This window comes from Protopterus annectens, chromosome 4.part1, assembly GCF_019279795.1.
Source record: "Protopterus annectens isolate FY-2018-M chromosome 4.part1, PAN1.0, whole genome shotgun sequence".
Taxonomy (NCBI): Eukaryota; Metazoa; Chordata; order Ceratodontiformes; family Protopteridae; genus Protopterus; species Protopterus annectens.
In genome coordinates this window covers 494680377-494699576 of record NC_056734.1, presented here as the reverse complement: position 1 = coordinate 494699576, position 19200 = coordinate 494680377, and the positions used below count along the sequence as shown (strand labels likewise).

Sequence of the window (19200 nt, the reverse complement as noted above, 5' to 3'; positions counted from 1 at the left end):
TAAGGTCAGTTTTGTAAAGATTAGTTAGAATTGAGGATGCATAAAGTAGAATAGATAGGTGGGTCCTGGCTGTTGCAATTCGAGATTCGGTGGTTAGATAACTTTTACAGTGATAGAGAGAACCTAGCTTTTTGTGGACTTCATTGATGGTTGTTTATGTGCTTTATGAATTTGAGTTGCTGGTCAATGGTAACTCCTAGGGGTTTATCCTCGGTGACGGGTGATTTGGATTTTGTTGGTGGAAAATATAGAGGAGGTAAGGTTGCTCATTTAGTAGAGTGGAATAACATTAGTTGTGTTTTTTGGGGCTTTAGTATGAGTTGCTCTGAAGTCACATCTATAATGTTAGTCCTTTTGTTACTAATGTTTTTTTTTTCTTTAAAAAGGATTGAGAGCCCTTTTTAATTTTACCAGTTGAATGCCCTAAGAAACTACTTTATCTGAGGGCTATGAGAGAGTGAGTCAGCTTTTGCTGAGTCAGAGACAGACTGGGAGGGTAGTGGGGATATATCACATAGAAGAAGAAAAAGTAAACAGATAGGTAAATGTTCCTTTAGAGACTGGAAGGGGTAGAATTACAGTTTAGAATGGAGTGTTTTTACAGACTTTCAGGGTATAAATCAGAATTTTCTACATGAGGGGACTGAAATCCCTGCTGCTGGTTCATGCATTTATGTTCAGTACATTAAGGATCACAGCAAAAAACGCAATCTACTAATGCCTTTTGTATTATAATGAGATACACATTTAAGTTTTGCAAAGTTCTTCAGTCCAGTTGAAAGTCCCACTGGCTTTTACTTATGTTAGTGGTGTTATTTGCCACAGGATAGGTGCTGCAAATTCTGTGAGACACAGCTGGCTTGGGGATTTAAGTTCTGCAAGGTTTTCAGTACAGTTGGAAGTCCCACTGGCTTTACTTATGCTAGTGATATTATTTGCCACAAGATAGGTGCCGCAAATTCTATGAGACACAGCTGGCTAGGGGATTTAAGTTCTGCAAGGTTCTTCAGTACAAATTGGAAGTCCCACTGGCTTTACTTATGGTAGTGGTGTTATTTGCCACAGGATAGGTGCCGCAAATTCTATGAGACACAGCTGGCTTGGGGAAATAAACTTGCCATAAGACCAGCGGTGGGGGGGATACCTGGTTTAAAGAAAGATTTTTAATCTAATATCTTTAGTGAAGCCTATGTATTGATTGTTTGAAGAAGTAGAGATTTTTGCTGTGGAGATGTGCACATAGTATGTAAGTTGATACTTTTTGCTTCTTTGCATTTTATACTATAGTTTCTTTTTTTGGGGGGGTAGATTTCATGGTCCTGTTGGTTTCAAGTTATTTTCCATCTCTACCCAAGCCTTTCCCTTAATTTCATCTTTTACATATGTCTGTAGTAACGCAAGGGTAAGCTCGATATGTTATTCTTTTTTCTAGTGTCAGGGTACAGTTTTATCTAGAGCAACACGTAACAGTGAATTACATATTTCTAGAGCATTACATGGGTCTTCCTGCAGGTATAGAAGTGGGTCAGTCAGTAATGATATGTTTTGCATGTTAAGTGATCTCCTTTAGACTCTTCTTACATAGTACTTGTAAAGCTTGAAGTGGCTTTAAAAGAGAAGTGAGGCTGGGATGGTAATCAATCAAGATGTTTAGTGTTGTGGAAAGAAAGTTGCATTTGTGAGGGATATTTATAACTAACACGTTGGATTTAGAGTTTAGATGGATTTACTATGAATTGTATACCTTTAAATGAGAATTCTTTGATTGAGCTTAATTGCCTGCTTAGATTAATTTGTGTATATAAAGAGAATGTTACCCTGGATGTTATGAGAGATCTGATGAAGCTATTTGCGAAAGCGCTTATCTGTGTCACAATAAAGATTCTTGGACTTTTATACGTGGATTTTCCTTTCTTTTTGTTTTGTACACATGAAGTACTTGCTTTTTGCTTCGTTCCGTTCTATTTTATTTCTACATATATTTATAATTGCCAAGTCTAAGGGTGAAGCTTTTCCTGTGTGTTTGGAATAGGTCTAGTACCCATTATAAGAAGTTGTGGGAGATAGTTCTCTATAACTGGGGTTTATTTTGTCCAAAAAAGTTAGTACTGAAGTTACTATTTAGTGTAATAGTCATTCTTTGAATTATTTTGTTGTGCTTTGTATTTTTCAAGTATGGCAGAACTGGGGGAATATATGCTACTGCTATGTTCAACTTTGTATGATTACTAGAGAGAAGAAAGTGTTAACCAGTATGGACTGTTTTCATATTTTGAAGTGCTATGGCTTGTCTTTAGGATTTGTAAACCGTTTATTATTATCAATTAACAAAAGAACGCCACCACCACCATTTTTTATTTTTAGTTCTCTTTTTCCAAGTTAAAGTATAATTGCTTTTGATAAAGGGTGAAGGGCAGGTATTTAGCTTCATCCATTTTCAGTAGTGCAAGTAGTGGCAGGGTCAGAATCTTTAATCCATGCTTTCAACCCATCTCATTTGAGTTATACTGCCTGTGCTGATGTGGCATTTTTTCAGTCCTATGTTTTATAGTTGCTAATTAGGTTAGAGTGATCACTGGGAAAGTTAGGTGGGCATGTATTAGGATTAATATCACTTGCTGTACTGTATTTGGATTAATATAATCTGTTATAGATAATTTTGTTGTTTTGCAATGTAATTTTTTTACTGCATAAATACAAAGTACTTTAATCAAAATGAGGCATCTAAAATTATTAAAAGTAAGCACTTTGTAAGTTTTACCTGTTCAGTTTGTTGTAAATGTGGTTATAAGAATGAAGATGCAGAAGTCAGAAGTGAGACTGTTGGTTTTTGGAAATGTTTTAAGACTAATTTGGATGTTTGAGTATTGATGGATTTAGAAAGATGTGAATGTAGTTAGTGGGGAGGTTGAGGATGAAGTGGGAGGTGAGCAAAGCTGGCCAGCCAGTGGTGATTTGAAAGCACCAGTGTGCACATGCCCTGGAGAACTCCCGAGCAGCATGGTGGTGATATCAAGTTGTGTATATTTAAATAAATTTTATATATATATATATATATATATATATATATATATATATATATGTGTGTGTGTGTGTGTGTGTGTATTTCCATTTGTTTAACAGGATAAATCAACTAAATCAAAGTCCATTTTCAGCAGATGCCCAGAGAGAAAAGCTCCAGCAAAGGCATAAAAATTGTCATAAGTAATATCATCGAGACATTTTTGTAACAATCAAAAATTGGCATAACATCTGAGCATTTTAAATAAAGTATGTAGAAAGGTAATCATTGCAGAGAATTTGATGTACTACATTGCAAGTAGTATAGGCTGTGAGGTAACATTAGCTTAGGAATAAGAATTTGTACAGTTAGTATTTTTAGTGCGAGTGAAAGAGTACAAAGAAGAGAAACGCTAGAATGCGGAATAAGTAGAAATTATCAGCTTTTCTCAGTGCATGAGGAAATCAAAGTTTAGGAGATGGTGGTAAGTTGGGATAAGAGAAGGAGAAAGAATGGAAGTGTCGGTGAGAGATGATAAGAGAATAAGTGCGTGAGCATGTAGGATGTTCATGTAGTGGTAGATATGGGGGGTGGGTTTGACGAGCACACGCAGGACCATTTAGACAATAGATGTTTTCATGTTTGTGAGGAATCTGTTTTGGTTGGATTCTTTTCTGAGGTATGGAAATAAGAGGAGGGTAAAACGGGTCATCCAGTGTTAAAAATGTATTATTTTATCAGTGTCCTTAGATACTTACAGTAAAAGATAAAAAAATTGCAGGATCAGGCATTTCTGTAATCTGAACACTATGTTTGCTACCAGTTGTCAATGTATGTAGTATTGTAATGTGTTAATGGTCTGAGATGGAGGATTTTATATGTCTAATATAAATCCCAGCAAATTGAGTTGTAGTGGGTTATTAAGAAAGTACTGTAAACTTCACTATTAAGGACGACTTCTGTGATGTTTCTTTAGGTGTACAACAATGAAATACTGGGCAGCTGCTGTTTTGAAGGAAGTAAAAATATTGCTTTGCTACCAAGTATTACAATAAGCAAAGCAATCAAATGTAAAGCCTGCAATGTAAGGACATGTGCACACTTATCAAACCAAAAAACTGTAGCATCCACAAACAGCTGCAGTTATATCTACTAGTAGCTAATGGAGTGTATTTTTGCAAGGCTGTTTGTGTGCTGACTGCCAGCTTGTTACCAGTGTCTGCTTTGACAGGGCTGTTACTCAAGCAACATCTCATAATGAACTCCAGACTCAGGGACCTTTAAATTACAGGTAAGGACATACCTGTGCAGTGATCTTGCATAGCAGACATTGAATGACATCTGCTGTTTTTTAGCCAAAGCCGTGAACTGCATACAACAATTATTTATCTTAGTTGCGTGCCATTGGAAAAGCAAACCCTCCAGTGATCTAGTCCATTACAGATGTCCCTTTGTATTTATCTGTCCTGTAGTAACACAGGTGTCGTTCCTCATTTTTTTCTCTCGTGTTTAACTTGGTCACTTTTTTGGATCTTTATCATGAGTTACCCCTGGCATGAAAGAAAACAAAATAGAGGGCTATCATCTCCTCCTGTTTATATGCATGAGTACATCATGGTATTGATAGCCATCAGGAATGCATTTGCCTGTTGCTTCTGCTGAAATCAGATGTGTTTACAAAATGTTTCTGCAGTGAAGGAAGAAGAGAACAAAACAGGACAATTACAAAACAGTCCTGAGTAGCATTCTCCATGGTACAATGTCACTCGCAGGTACACACTGATATTGATGAATGCAACAATTCCTAGAGTATAACGTGATACTGTATAGTGAACATAGCACTGTTTGTGTTATCAGTGTATTCACTATAATGTAGTTCTGTGACAAGCTCCCTTGGTGTTACAGCTCCCATAACTTGCTGCTTCCCTTATTGCATCTCCCTGCTAGTTGTGGATTGTGGCCAGGAGGATTATTATGTTGGCTACCTTTATTTGCACATATTCTCTGTACTTGGGGATCTTTGGGTACAAGGCATGCATCTGCAAGTGGTCCACACTGTTGATGGTGTTCTGTGAACTTTGTATGGAATTTGCTGTGTGTCAGCCTTACCCATTGCAGACCATGTTTGGGAATGTTGTCCATATATCCAAATGTAACATTTTTTGATGGTTTATAGTAACTAGTCAGACAACTGCAAAATGAATTTTGTATTATTTTGTTTGGGAATCTTTCCTTGTTTTACAATTTTCAGGCAAAACAATATTTTAATCACTTACTGCTAAGCAGCTGTGACTTAATGCTGTCTTGGATTTATTGAGAATACAAAATATAAAGTTCAGGAATTACAGACCTTTCTCAAGAATGATCATTGATAAGGTGCAATTTGACGATAAAAGACTATATTGAGTAGAATAAAACACAGATCTTTTTCTAAAAAGATGTAAATTTTAGATGCCAAACTTCAAAAAAAAAAGTATTGATACCCTTAGATTATATTGTATGAAAGAATCTCTTTTAAAGTAGAATGTGAATATTTTCAAATAAACCTACCATTTAGAAAGCCAGCTCTTCTGGCATAGAGGGATAAAGCCCTGACTACAGCCCAGCAGACCCGAGTTTGATTAGAGGCTTGACAGAGCTGTCAGGGAGAATGGTCATGCCCATCCTAGGTCGGAGGAGACTCAGAGCTGTCCATAGGTTGTAGCATTTCTTTGGAGGAAGGAGATGGCCAAGCCACTGATTGGTAGTTGCCTTCTTTGAGCAAATGCATGACAGCATGCTGTTGTGTAGGAGAAGATGTGGTTCCTAGGCTGATTCAGGTTGAATGTTACATCAGAGTAGGGGAGGGAGTTAGGCCAAGCAATAAATATCTTCATTGCTAGAATGTGGAAAGGAGCTCAAACAGCCCCACAGGCTGTGTAAGTGGTGGCCCCACAGATGGCTTTAAAAAATAAGTTCAAGTCTGGTAGAGGCAAAAAGCATAAGGAAAGAAAAAAAATGCCATTTAGAAAAAAAATAGAAGCTATATTTATCTGATGACAAGGAACAAGCCCTCTTATGTGCATATATCTGGTTGTGAAATACAGACGTGTACATACATATATATATATATATATATATATATATATATATATATATATATATATAGTTGTACATATATAGGATTACCTAAATTAGTCGAAACAAACTTCAGCTGTCAAAACATCGACTGCATAAGGCAGAAAATGCTTACTTTGGATATGTGGAGAAAGAACCTCAATACATGCAACATATCAAAGCAATGTAAACAAAAAAAAAAACATTGATTTTTGCAAGGAGTGCAAGCACCCCAACACCCACTGCTAATTATTGATACCAGCTCCAAGATCATGCAAAATCTGGGAAAGGGCATATTCTCCATCCCCAAGAACTGTGGGATTTCACACATCTGTTTATTCAACCAGAAACACTTTCAGCAAGAGCCAATGCACATTTATATTTTATATATTTATATGCGATCCAGAGATCGATATAATGCATGAGCGCATGCACACACACGCACTCTTACACACGTCCGTGTGTGTGTGTGTGTGTGTGTGTGCACAGTAAACTGTCAGTTAACCAGCAGTTATGGGGACTGGTAGATGACAGATAACTAGTTTCTGGTTGCTTGAGAGTTACTGTTAAAAATAGGCCTGACTAATACTGTACCCTATACTATATATTTGCTTTGACTTGTTCTCAGGCTGGGAAGAGAGGGAATTTATTCCTAGCTTCCTTTTTAAAACTATAAAAATGTAAGGTATGTTTCTGCGGGGGGGAAAACACAAAGTGCAACACATGAAAATTGCACTGTATTTCTTATTTGCCGGTTGCTTGAGTTCCAGTTAACTGACAGTTTACTATATATATATATATATATATATATATATATATATATATATATATATATATATATATATATATATATATACACACACACATATATAGATAGCTATAGATATACAGATATATTGCTATAGATATATATTTGCATTCTGCCTCACCAAAATGAGTGAGGCAAATTTTTAAATCTGATTTACTTTTGTAATTAAACCACTTTCTTCTCGTAGAAGCGGTATCTGTAGCTACAAACTGCTTATTTTTCCGGTTTAATAGTGAAAGGAAATTAATGATGAAGTCACAGTATCTTTATATTATTTTTCTGTTTGTTTTGTCCATATAAAATGTGTAGGTTAATATTTTGAGGTTTGCAAGAAATGGTCTTATGGTTGTAGTGGTTGGACCTTGACAATTCAGGTAAAAAACTCCACGTCTTTGTGTGTCAGAGAGGTATATTATATTTAATTAGGTAGCTTGTTTTTCATGACTCTTGCCTGCAGTCTTTTCTGAATGTCTTTGTCACACAGCTCAGACATACACATTTCTGTTTCTTTATAAGTGAAGTTTACAGTTACCGCCTGTGTGAAAAATAACTAATTGCTTAAGCATATGGTTTAGAATATGAGCCTTTTAATTGTTAGGGGCTGGTATCTTAACTGCCAGGTGAATTTTGAAACTGACACAATTTGTCTTACGTATTAGATGATTTAAGTACAGACCTTTTATGTTGTGGCTTGCTAAAATTGTTCTTTCTCTGCTGTTCATATAATACAAAAAGGTTGATTGACTCTAGATGTTAAGTGCTGTCTATGCAGGTGTGTTTTGTAAAGCTGCAGTCAGCCTTGTTGAAATGTAAGCAGCCATTAGGTCACCAGTTTTGAACTCCCCTTAGTCTGATTGATGGTGATAGAGACTGAATAGCGTTGCGTAGAATAAAGGTATTGGGTTAAAAGAGAAGAAGATTAGTAATCATTACTTCATGGGTACCCAGTACCCAAGTGACAGATGCAGAATGTGTATGTATGTGTGAATCAGTGGAAACTCAAGCTTTTGTAAACACTGTAGTTTTATTATGCTGAGGATCATTTGCAGTATTGCATTCTAATTATTTGACTAACACAGTTGTGCAGAAGTGTCTGTTGAGTATTTCAGGGAAATTAAGTTAAACTGATTTGCAACTTTAGCAAGCTAATAGAAGCAGCTAGGAAACACATATATAAAATAAGGCAGCTTGTCCAAACTCCACTATCAACGAAAACAGCAGGGAATTAACAAGAATATGTTATATATAGTGCTTAGCTGATTAGTGGTGCATAAGGATTTCACGGTTATTGTTTTTATGCTTTCCTTTACTGGTAGTTGTGCATCTCTCTGTGAACCATCCAGTCTGCCCTGACAAATTGTAGAGTCATTGTATATGCATAGATTGTAATTTGTGTATTCTTTATAACACCCTTCCCATGGCAGATTAAGGGGCACTGTAGAATGTGAAATATTACACTTTTCCCCATACACCTCACTTCAAACGTTTAAAATGGCTGCATTAATGATTCTACTATCATTCTTCAAAAGACTCGAAACCCTGCTCACTTTGGCTGTCCTGTTTACGCTTCATCTCATGATGAACTGAGTTCATTTTTAATTTTTCTTCTAGTTTTAAGTCTTGGACTGGAGATGATCTATGTGTTACTTCACTGGTGTATTTGCTGTAAGGGTAGTAGCACTTAACCTAAAAGTTCCTCATTTTTACTGCAGCACCTCATGATCTAGAAGGAACTAGAAAAAGAAGTGTATCAGTTTTAGTCCATAGACATCACTACTTTTTCTAGTTTATGCTTTACTTTTCATTTACTTTGGCCAAAGGTCATGATTCTTCACTTCTGATTTTCATTGGATGCCCTTCTGGAGTGGGTTGCAGGTGAAGATTCCTTCAATGAGAACTCTCTTATGGAATATTACTTGCATTCTGTGGCTTTTATACTTGGGGAGGGGGGTTGCTAATGTATACAGCAGCAACAGCACACGCCAAGTCTCGAAGAGCTTAAGTCCAGACCCACACTCCTTAATTCTTCAGAGTCACTTGCACAGTTCGGATGTTGATCCTATCATTGTCTTTCGGAAATCCCCACTTTCTGTATTGAATAAACTTAAACCTTCAGATTTTTGTGTGGTCATCAGCCAGTATTTATGTTGCACTGCTGCAGTGTCTGTATCCTGGCAGAGAAGTACAGCATGCCACACTATTGCCACTAGCGTCACAGTTCTGAACTAGTTATGAAATGTAGAATGATCATTGAATTAACAGTTTTGGAAGGTAGCCAGTAAAAGGATCAGCAGAACGGTTAACTCATATATGATCCAAGTTAGGAGTCAGAATGAACAGAAAAAGTAAGAAAGCATAAGGCTCAGCATTAGCCAATGCCTGTTCCATACAACTTTGATGTTGCCTCAGCCCCTGCCAACTGGCTTGTTCAGGAAAAGCAGATCGTTGACTCCTTTAGTGAGAGTAGAGATTCTGTTCAGGTGTGGAACGCTTCCTCCTCACTCACATGTGAGAATTAAAGAAGCTTCTGCTATCCTTCCCATGGCAGGTAAGCCAGTAGTCATCCTCAAGGTGTTAGCCATACAAGCATTCATTGACACATGGTGGGATTTGACCACTCGAGTATGGGAATGCATCCTTAATAAAGATACATTAATGTCACCACAAGCTAGGTGCAGTCGTATTGGGTGCAAATACTACGTCTGATGTGCGTTTCCCTTCATGCTGGAGGCTTGATGCCCACCCAAGGGTCCTCACTTATCCTTTGCTTCTTTACTGAAATATCACTTGAGTGTAGGCTGCCCCTTAGTGGGGTTAGCTCACAGAGAAGCTTTTCATACCCCTTTAATCCTTGTAGTGGGGGAATTGGTCATAGAGCTTTGTCTCTCAATGATGTACAAAAATCATGAGTTTTCCCCACGTTATTTAGCCCCACCAATTAACAGACAACCTTATTCTTTGGAAAAACACTCAGGCTGATGAGTCCATCTGTAGACCAATTTGTATTTGCTTTTCTTTTTCCTCAAAAGCAACTCAACCTCTATTTGGGGAAGAATAATAAAAACCCTTGCCCTGCCCATAGACCTTAAATTGCAACCTGAAAGCAGCTAGATGCTATTGTTGTAACTCCTAAGAAGGCAGATGCCCTTTATAAACCTCGGAAAATGGAATGATTCCCTTTTTAAATATTCTAGGGCGCTATGTCTTCAGTCCAGTGTTCTATTTCCAAAATATAGTACATCTTCACCTTGCTAATTAATGATTTGGATGGCAAGGACAACAGAGAATTTACCTTTTTCATCTTGAGCCTTGTGGCCCCAGATTAGCTGCCTTACCTTTTCCTTTTCTGGTTCTACCTTATGTGCAGGGCTGTAGAAAAGTTGGCATAACTTCCTGTTTGTGGAATGACATAATCTCTCCAAGTGATTCTTATGGTGGTTCCTTGGTGGGCTTCTGTATTGCCTGCTGTACCTTTGACTTTGATACTGTAACTAGGGCAGCAGCACCTAGAATTTGACATGATTCAGGCTCTGTTCCTTGAATAAAAAGCATAGATGCTTTTAGACGGTGCTTTCCAGGCAGACATCCTCTTTATGAAGGTTTCATTGGGCATACATAAAGACCTACTAAACAGGAAGTGTATGGTGGTCACACACTAGAAGGTATCTGCAGTTGCTTCCTATCCATGACACTTTTACCAGTTCTCCCTATTTGATCATCTTAGTCTCCAGGAAGAGTAGACCTCCTTACAGACAGAAGATGGTGGCCAAGCATTAGGCATCTTGCCTCCTGCAAGGCCCCTGACAAGTCTGCCAGTAGGCAAGTTTTGCATGAGGCTCTGCAGCCATTCTTTTAATCCCTCAGGACTGCAAGAGATGGGTTTTCTACTTTTTGCCCTGTACACATACTAGCAAATGTGCATAGCAGTTCCAGAAGTCACCACTGCTTGCATGGATGACTGCTCAATTAAGACTTTAATCTTCACCAGGATTCTTGCTGCTGTGGGCTTGCACCCCATCCCCCCCCCCGCAAACACCGCAAGTAGGCACTGACTTGTCATTACTCCCCTCCATGCCATTCCCCCTTCTTCATTTTGGATTTTGGATCACTAATGATGCACGCTGATGCCTTCCCCTAGGACCATTTGTTCTCTACACCATGTTCAATGTCTTGATATCACCTAGACAATTTATCATTCAGTAATCTTTGTTAGCATTATTTACTTTTAAGCACAACATATAAAATGCACATGCAGAAAATTAAGTGAAGCACACTTAATGTGGAAAGGCAACATTTACTCAAGGAAAGAGTCTTAAAAATATGCATCTTACAGAACTGCTGTCTTTGTGTCATTTACATAGTTATGTGAGTATATAAATTTAGGAAAACTGCAGCTGTGTATGCAATCTGGGGTTGGGAGAGGGGGCATAATACAAACTTGCATTTCAGCATTGAAGATTACAGGTGCGACCCTGGAAGTTGAGTTCTGGCCTCTCATTTCATGCTGTATATTAATACACAAAGCTGTCTCAGATGCATTAGTTACAGGAAAGTTGGAGGTGTACTCCTTATATAGTACTGATTGGAATGAGCAGTTAAAATATCTTTCCCACTGTTTTTTAGCCATTTGTGCTTCAGGAAATTAAGAATTGTAACCCTTTCTTATTAAAAAAATTTGAAAAGTATCTCTGGGGTTTTTCTGGCATTCTTAGAAAAGCAAGTCTTGGGAGACGAAGATGGCCGCCGTCAAGTAAGCACTGTTAACCTGCAGCTCCTCAAATACCCAGAGAAAAACTCAACCTAGAAGATATACCAGTACTTATTTAATAACAATCTGCTGATCCAACAACTCTACTTATTATACAGAAACACAGAAAAGATACCTGAACCTAAATTACTAGCAAATCTATCAAGATTACAACAGATTACCTGGACCTGTAGTAAGTCCCAAAGAAAGAAGCCGTGTGCTCAGAAAACTTCCCTCATATCCATCTGAATATATACCAGCAGCTTTTTTACTTTTAAATGTGCCTTTACAAAATGTCAAAAGATGATAAAGCGATGGAGACTACAACAACAAAAACTAAACTTTCAGAACTTATGTCACCTGAGAAAGATTTAAACTCCAAAAGGCAGAAAATAACAAAACAACAAGAGTCCGGAAAACCTGGAAATAAAAATAAAACAGACCAAATGGCAAACCTGGAAGATATTAAAGCAGCCTTACTACCTATCCAAGAAGCTATAAAAGAATTATCTACTCAAGTACAATCCTTTGGAACTTCCTTCAATCAAATTATGGAAAGAATGGACAAATCTGAAGCTAAAGTCATAGAGAATGAAGACAGAATAGCCCTGCTTACCAAAAAATCTGACTCACATGAAACAGACATTCAAAATATGCAAGCTAAAATCATTGCTCTTGAGGCAAGGTCTAGAAGAAATAATATAATCATCAGAGGCATGCCGGAAAATATACAACACTATGATCTGATCCCATCTATTATACAAATACTTACAACGCTACTCAAAGACCCAAAAGCTGCACATCAAATAACAATAGAAAGAGCTCATAGAGCTCTAAGAGAATCTCAAGCATCAAATAGTCCAAGACCTGTCTATGCCAAACTCCTCAACTTTCAAGATGTGAATAAAATATTATTAACTGTAAAGAAAAATGAAGGATCATTAATATGGAACAACAACAGAATATCCCTGGCCCAAGACCTGCCTCTACAAATTAGGCAAGCCAGACAGCGTCTATCATCCTATTGCAGATTCCTGATTGAAAAACAACAAAAATTCCAAATGAAGTACCCAAATACCTTAATATTTTCAGTCGATGGGGTGAAATATTCAGTTTCTAACAAGAAAGAAGCAAAGCTTACCTTCATGTCAGTGTTTAAATCCATTCCAGCTTCAGAGAGCTAGATTTAAGTCCCGTTGCGGTCAACTGAACTCCGAGGTCGGATTCACCCTCCCACCAACAGCCAAGGACCTATTTTTCCTTATATCTGGTATCTACCCTGCACTAGGCCGTACCGTGGGTCTGGCGCGACCCTTTTCCTGACTCTACAAAGCGCGAAAACTCAAACAGGAAGTGTACATCCTTCCCGCAAAGCTGGCTTTCCCACGAGAGGAACCGAAAGTGCTTTTGAAGCCTTAGAAGCAGCTTTGAAGATGTGGCTTATCTGGAAGTCCGATCGCAGTACAAGTCCCCCTTCGCGAAGCTAAGCAATCGGCTTAGCTGGATGGAAGCTCGAAGGGAAGCCTAAAAGGAACTGTAAAAAAAAGAAAAGTAAAATAAGTAATGTACAGTTGCAAAAACACCAAACACACGTAATATAATGTGAAATGTGAACCTCATTGCCCCATAAACTGTAGTTAAACTTTAATAAGTTTAAACATCTACAAATATTTATACACACATACAATCTATACAGAAAATTTGTGAAAATGAAACATTTGGCATGCAACCAGATATCAAAACACTATATATTAATGCAACAAACTACAGTTAAACAACTATATAGACCTGGAATTCATAATCATAAGAGCTAAATATTTTTAATTCTATCTAATATGTATACATCAAAAATATTAGACAACCAGTGAGCATTTACCTTCCTTACTATTACAAATCCAATTGACATAAGTATACAATTAGCATTATTGTAAAGCTTCAACTCAGAGGATTCATAAACCTAAATATATATCACATATCCTCACAACTTTAATGTTGCATTAGCCTGAGTTGGTAAAGAAGCATGCATAGGTTACACCTTTGTTAACTCATTCAAGATGGCCCAATAAGCTGGATGGAGAAGATGTTAATATAATTTATTGTATCAGATAACGGACTACTAACTAGTAGTCGTGTAGCTTCTAGATTTGATAACCATCTGAATACCTATATATTGGTGTTTATGTTTATTTACTTACATAAGCCGGAACTGTTAATATTTACATTGTTTTCTCCAGGATTCAAGAAGCTTTTTCCAAGTCTAACATATGTGGTATGACATTTACTTGGATAGAGAGAAATTGCCTCAAATCCCCTTTAATATAACGCTACCTACCTAAGAACTTAAAATCACAGGGCAAAAATGGTAAAAAGTGTAGTTCTAGAAGTTGGGGTTCACTTGAAGCTAATAACTCGACCAATACCTACAAGTGACTTAAGTTACAATCACAAAGGAAAAATTAGGCCTAGAGGAGGTGGAGGGACCACCCACAAACTAAGGCTAGATAAGGAAGTTACATATTTTATGTACATAGTTATTGAACTAAATTGAGAAAATAAGATATAGGTATCATTCTCTTAAATAGCATTTATGTTAAGCTGTGTAAATGGATGTCTACTGTCTTTAGTAGTAATCAGTACTGGTGCTTACGATTGCTCAAAACTTTGACATCATATAAATAAAGCTAACAAGAAGAGGTGTAGGTCTCAAAGCAGTGTTTGCTAATGAATGACTGGGATAGGCTTTGTACAAATAATTTTAGGTTATTCAGGACCATCATGTTTCTTTTACCTCTCATATACTAATATACAAGGCATATATTTACCATGGTTACAGAAAAATACAAATACAAGTTATTGTCAGGTCCTGTTAAATTCCTGGTCCAGGGTATTAGTGGGTAGGCACTGGGAAGGGACGGGAATTAAAGAATGCTTTCATAACATACCCTTGATAAGAAATCGACATAATCCAAAATATCTACTCATATTTCAATGTTACCTATACAAAATAAAGCTATATGAATGTGGGAAATAGATTCATGGAATATTAAAGGGCTTCAGAGCATGAAAAAAAGGAAACTCTTTCTTCATCTATTTCTGCAGGCTAAGGCGTGTTTTATACTACTCCAAGAAACTCATTTAACCATTGACCAATGGTCAGAAATAAAAAAGAAAAAATGGATAAGAGTAATAATAGCCTCTGAAGGCAAGACCAATAGTGCTGGAGTTGCGATTATCATTAAGGACCAATATCAAGACAAAATTATAGAATCCAAAACAGATAAAGAAGGTAGATGGTGCTATGTGATCTTATCAACTACCCTTTATGATAAGCCCATTATACTTCTCAATATATATGCACCTTGTTACAATCAACATTCCTTCTTCGCTTCATTATATCCTATCTTAAATAAATATAATAATCATAGGGGGGGGGACTGGAATGCTTATCAAAACCCTAAACAGGATAAATCAAGCACACAAAGATCATGTAATAACCAAGCAGTGTTAAAATTAAGCGAACTTAAATATGACTTTAGGTTATATGATCCCTTTAAATATGGTAACAAAACTCATACCTCAAATGACTTTATGTTTTACTCCAACTGTCATAAAATGTGGTCAAGAATAGACTTCTTTTTAATCTCGGAAGCACTAATCAATCTTGATTCCACAGTAGATATCCATGCCCGCTACCTATCAGACCATTCTAAAATTACATTAAACATTTTCAAGGATTCTAGAACCAACACACCATATAGGGGATATAACTGGTCCTTAAACCCCAACCTCTTAAATAAAAAGGAAGTAGTTCAGGAAATACAGGACATACTTAAAACCTCATTAGTCAAGATAGTAAAACAGCAACACCCACCGGATATTGAATGGGCGGCAACTAAGGCCCAGATAAGAGGTATCTTCATCCAAAAAGCTTCATATTATAAAAAAATCCAACGCAGAGAAGAACAGTTGCTAGAGAGTAAAATCAAATCATTAGACCAGGATTTAATGAAAAATCATAACACACAAACTGAATCAGAACTATTGAAATGTCAGAAAGAACTTTTCTTAATCCAAAATAATAGATTATCATTTCAAGAAACTAAAATACTTGCAAAATATGCGAACCATATACAAACTCCGTCACGAGCACTAGCAAGAATTATTAACCAGTCTAAAACACCCTCCCAAATTCATGAAATTTGCTATAAAAATAAATCCTTTACGAGAACTGAGGATATTATTAACATATTTGAAATGATATATTCACAAGTCTATGGAGAACAAAAAAACTTATCCACATATGAAAATAACAGTGACTTCCTACAAAAACTTAACTTTCCGAAAATTGATGAGGAACTACAAAAAGACCTAATAAAACCAATATCCATTGAAGAAATAACAACTACAATTAAAAAACTAAAACCACATAAAGCTCCTGGTCCAGATGGCCTTACAGCGGAATTTTATAAAACATTCTACCTTATTATTGCTCAAATTCTATCACACGTACTAAATTATATAATAAATAATACAATTAATGATATGCATTTTAATGCATCCAAAACAATTTTTATACCCAAAGAAAAATCAGATCCTCAGAACCCGGACAACTACAGACCTATATCCCTTCTAAATATTGATACTAAAATTCTGACATCTATTCTGGCTAGTAGACTGAAGAAAATATCAAACATAATTATATCCAATGAACAGTCTGGCTTTTTAGCATCTAGACAAACCAGTGATAATACTTTAACACTACATACATTAATTTCATATGCTAACCAAAAGAAACTAAACATGTACGCACTCATTATAGATGCACAAAAGGTCTTTGATAGAGTTAATATAAAATTTTTATTTCAGATCTTACCCTACTTTAATATACCCCAAAAATTAATTCTAACTTTACAAACATTATACAATAACCCTTATACAACATTATATATAAATAAAACATGTTCCAAAAGAATTCAAATCAGAAATGGTACCCGACAAGGATGCCCTCTATCACCCCTATTATTTAACATGTACCTAGAACCCCTATTCCTATATATCAAACAAAAGATATATCATAATGCCCCAGTAATTTATGGTACCAAAATCGCCTTATCAGCTTTCGCAGATGACCTCAACATATACTGTACAACACCTATCTCAGACACCGAAAAAATAATATCTGCCATTGAAGAATTTGCATTAATATCAAACTGTAAAATAAACCTTAATAAAACCAACATATTCCCTTTAAGAACTCCGAAACCTTTCTCACTTTTAACATTGATAGGCCAATTAAAAACTGAAGAAAAGGTCAAATACTTAGGAATTACATACTCTACAGATAATAAAGTTTTTTATCTCAATAATATTAAACAAAATTGGGAACACATTTTAGCCGATCTAAAAAGGTGGAAAAATTTGAAATTACCACCACTAGCAAAAGTTTTGATTATTAAAATGAATGTCTTGCCTAGACTATTATACATTTTCAGGTCTGCACAGTTGCTAATACCCAAGAAATGTTTTAAACAAATACACACTGAATTCGCCAAATTTATTTGGGAACCAAAAAAAAGTAGAATATCTTATGATAAATTGATGACCCCGAAAAGCAAAGGTGGACTAGATCTACCTAATTTTGAGATTTACTACTTAATCATAAATGCAAATAGAACTTTAAGAATTGCAACCTCACGATCATAAAGCAATAATTGGTCCCCACACTGGTTAAAGATATGTTTTAAATATATTAAAAATCTGAATATTAATCCCAAATCATTGCCCTTTTTAAACAGAGACAACACTAAAACATATAATATAATGGAACCCATCAAAAATTATATAACATTAACACAAAATCTCTTTAGATCAGTAAATCTCTTTCAATACATGATAACTCTACAACCCTTCCACAAAAATCCTAACTTGAAAATTGATAACCAGCTAATAGACCCGAAAAGATTCCCACTTATAATAAACTTATCATTACAAGATATATATCCATACATAAATTGTTCGACTCATGAATTAAGACAGCAACTGGGTCTTCCCAAATCTTATCTATTGATCTTGAGACAGATTAAAGAAATATCTACAAATTACTTTAAAAATCTAAACATCATTAAAGAGGAATTAACGAAATGTATATCACTATGGCAAGCCCTTTTACAAAACACCAAATTTATAACATGCTCATACAAATTGATAAAAGACATCAAATATCAAAATCAGCTACTCTTGGCTAAATACTGGAAAGAAAAATTGCCACTGGTGGAAGAAAACAAAATAGCACACGCAATTAATTTAACAATAAAATCCATTTCCCTTCAAAAGCTATCATTTACCCAACTCATGATATACAATGATGCTTAATACACACGCCTTAGCTTGCATAAATTTAACCCTACGAATTCTCCAAAGTGCCCACATTGCAAAGATGAAACTGCTGACCTTTTGCATATGTTCTGGAGCTGTAAATGTATATTTAAACTTTGGAACTCACTGAAAATACAACTCCAAAAGATGGGATATCAAACAACAACGCTTACTTGGGAATTTATGGTATTACATATCCCCCCAAATAACCTATCTAAAACCCAAATTATCATCCTAATAAATATTTTTATGCTAATGAAACTTTACATAGCTACTAACTGGCTGACCCCATCTAAAACCTCATGGGAAAACTTTAGGACCTTAGCGATAAAACACATCTTAGCCCACAAATACATATTAAATAAACTAAACAAAAAGCCCTACAACTTGAAAACATGTGAACAAATTTTCAATATTATACTGGCATAAAACATAGAACCTGAACTACCTCTTCAATATACACATTACAAAACATAACAATAATTGAAACTACACTTTTCCAAGATACTAACCCTGGAGAAAATAACATATATATTTTTTTTACTTTTAAGAGAGAGTATGGAAGCATTCTTGTAAATAATGTAAATATGTTGTAAGAATATTGATAGAATTTCTTAGAACATCAATTGTATACCTTTTGAGCAAATGAAAAACAATAAAAAATATTATTGAAAAAAAAAAAGAAAAGCAAGTCTTCTCATCATGTTATTATGTGGACTTCTCTTGCAGTTTGTATATGGAAAATGGATGATTTTATAAAGATGTTATAGTTTAACACCAACATTCGTTCTGATCTGCAGAGTTTCAATTCTCCACTCTTGTCAGTGTTGTTTTAGGTTTTTATGCTAGGTGGTTGTTGTGTCTTTCGGCTTATCCCGGTTAGGGGTCGCCACAGCGGAACCCCGGTCCGCTAATGTTTGGTAGTGGATTTTTACTTGCCGAGTTACCAGCCCTGACGCACAACCTTCACGCATGCCTCCACACAGAAGACGCTCTTGCTGAGAATCAAATGGGACAACATCTTGCTGTGAGGCGACAATGCTACCGCAGCACCACTACCGCGGACAGGTTTCTAGGTTGTCTTATTTAAAAGGCAAGCACTTATACAGTGAACTGTACTAAAACGTTTATAAAGTCCACCAAAATTATACTTCTTTTCATACAGTTAAGGTT

General features: G+C 36.0%; 1 protein-coding gene across 4 annotated transcripts in view; it reads left to right on the top strand.

Annotated features, from left to right (window-relative positions):
• OPA1 (OPA1 mitochondrial dynamin like GTPase) overlaps window positions 1-19200 on the top strand; it is a 2039562-nt gene that overhangs the window by 1980674 nt on the left and 39688 nt on the right. The window lies entirely within an intron of this gene.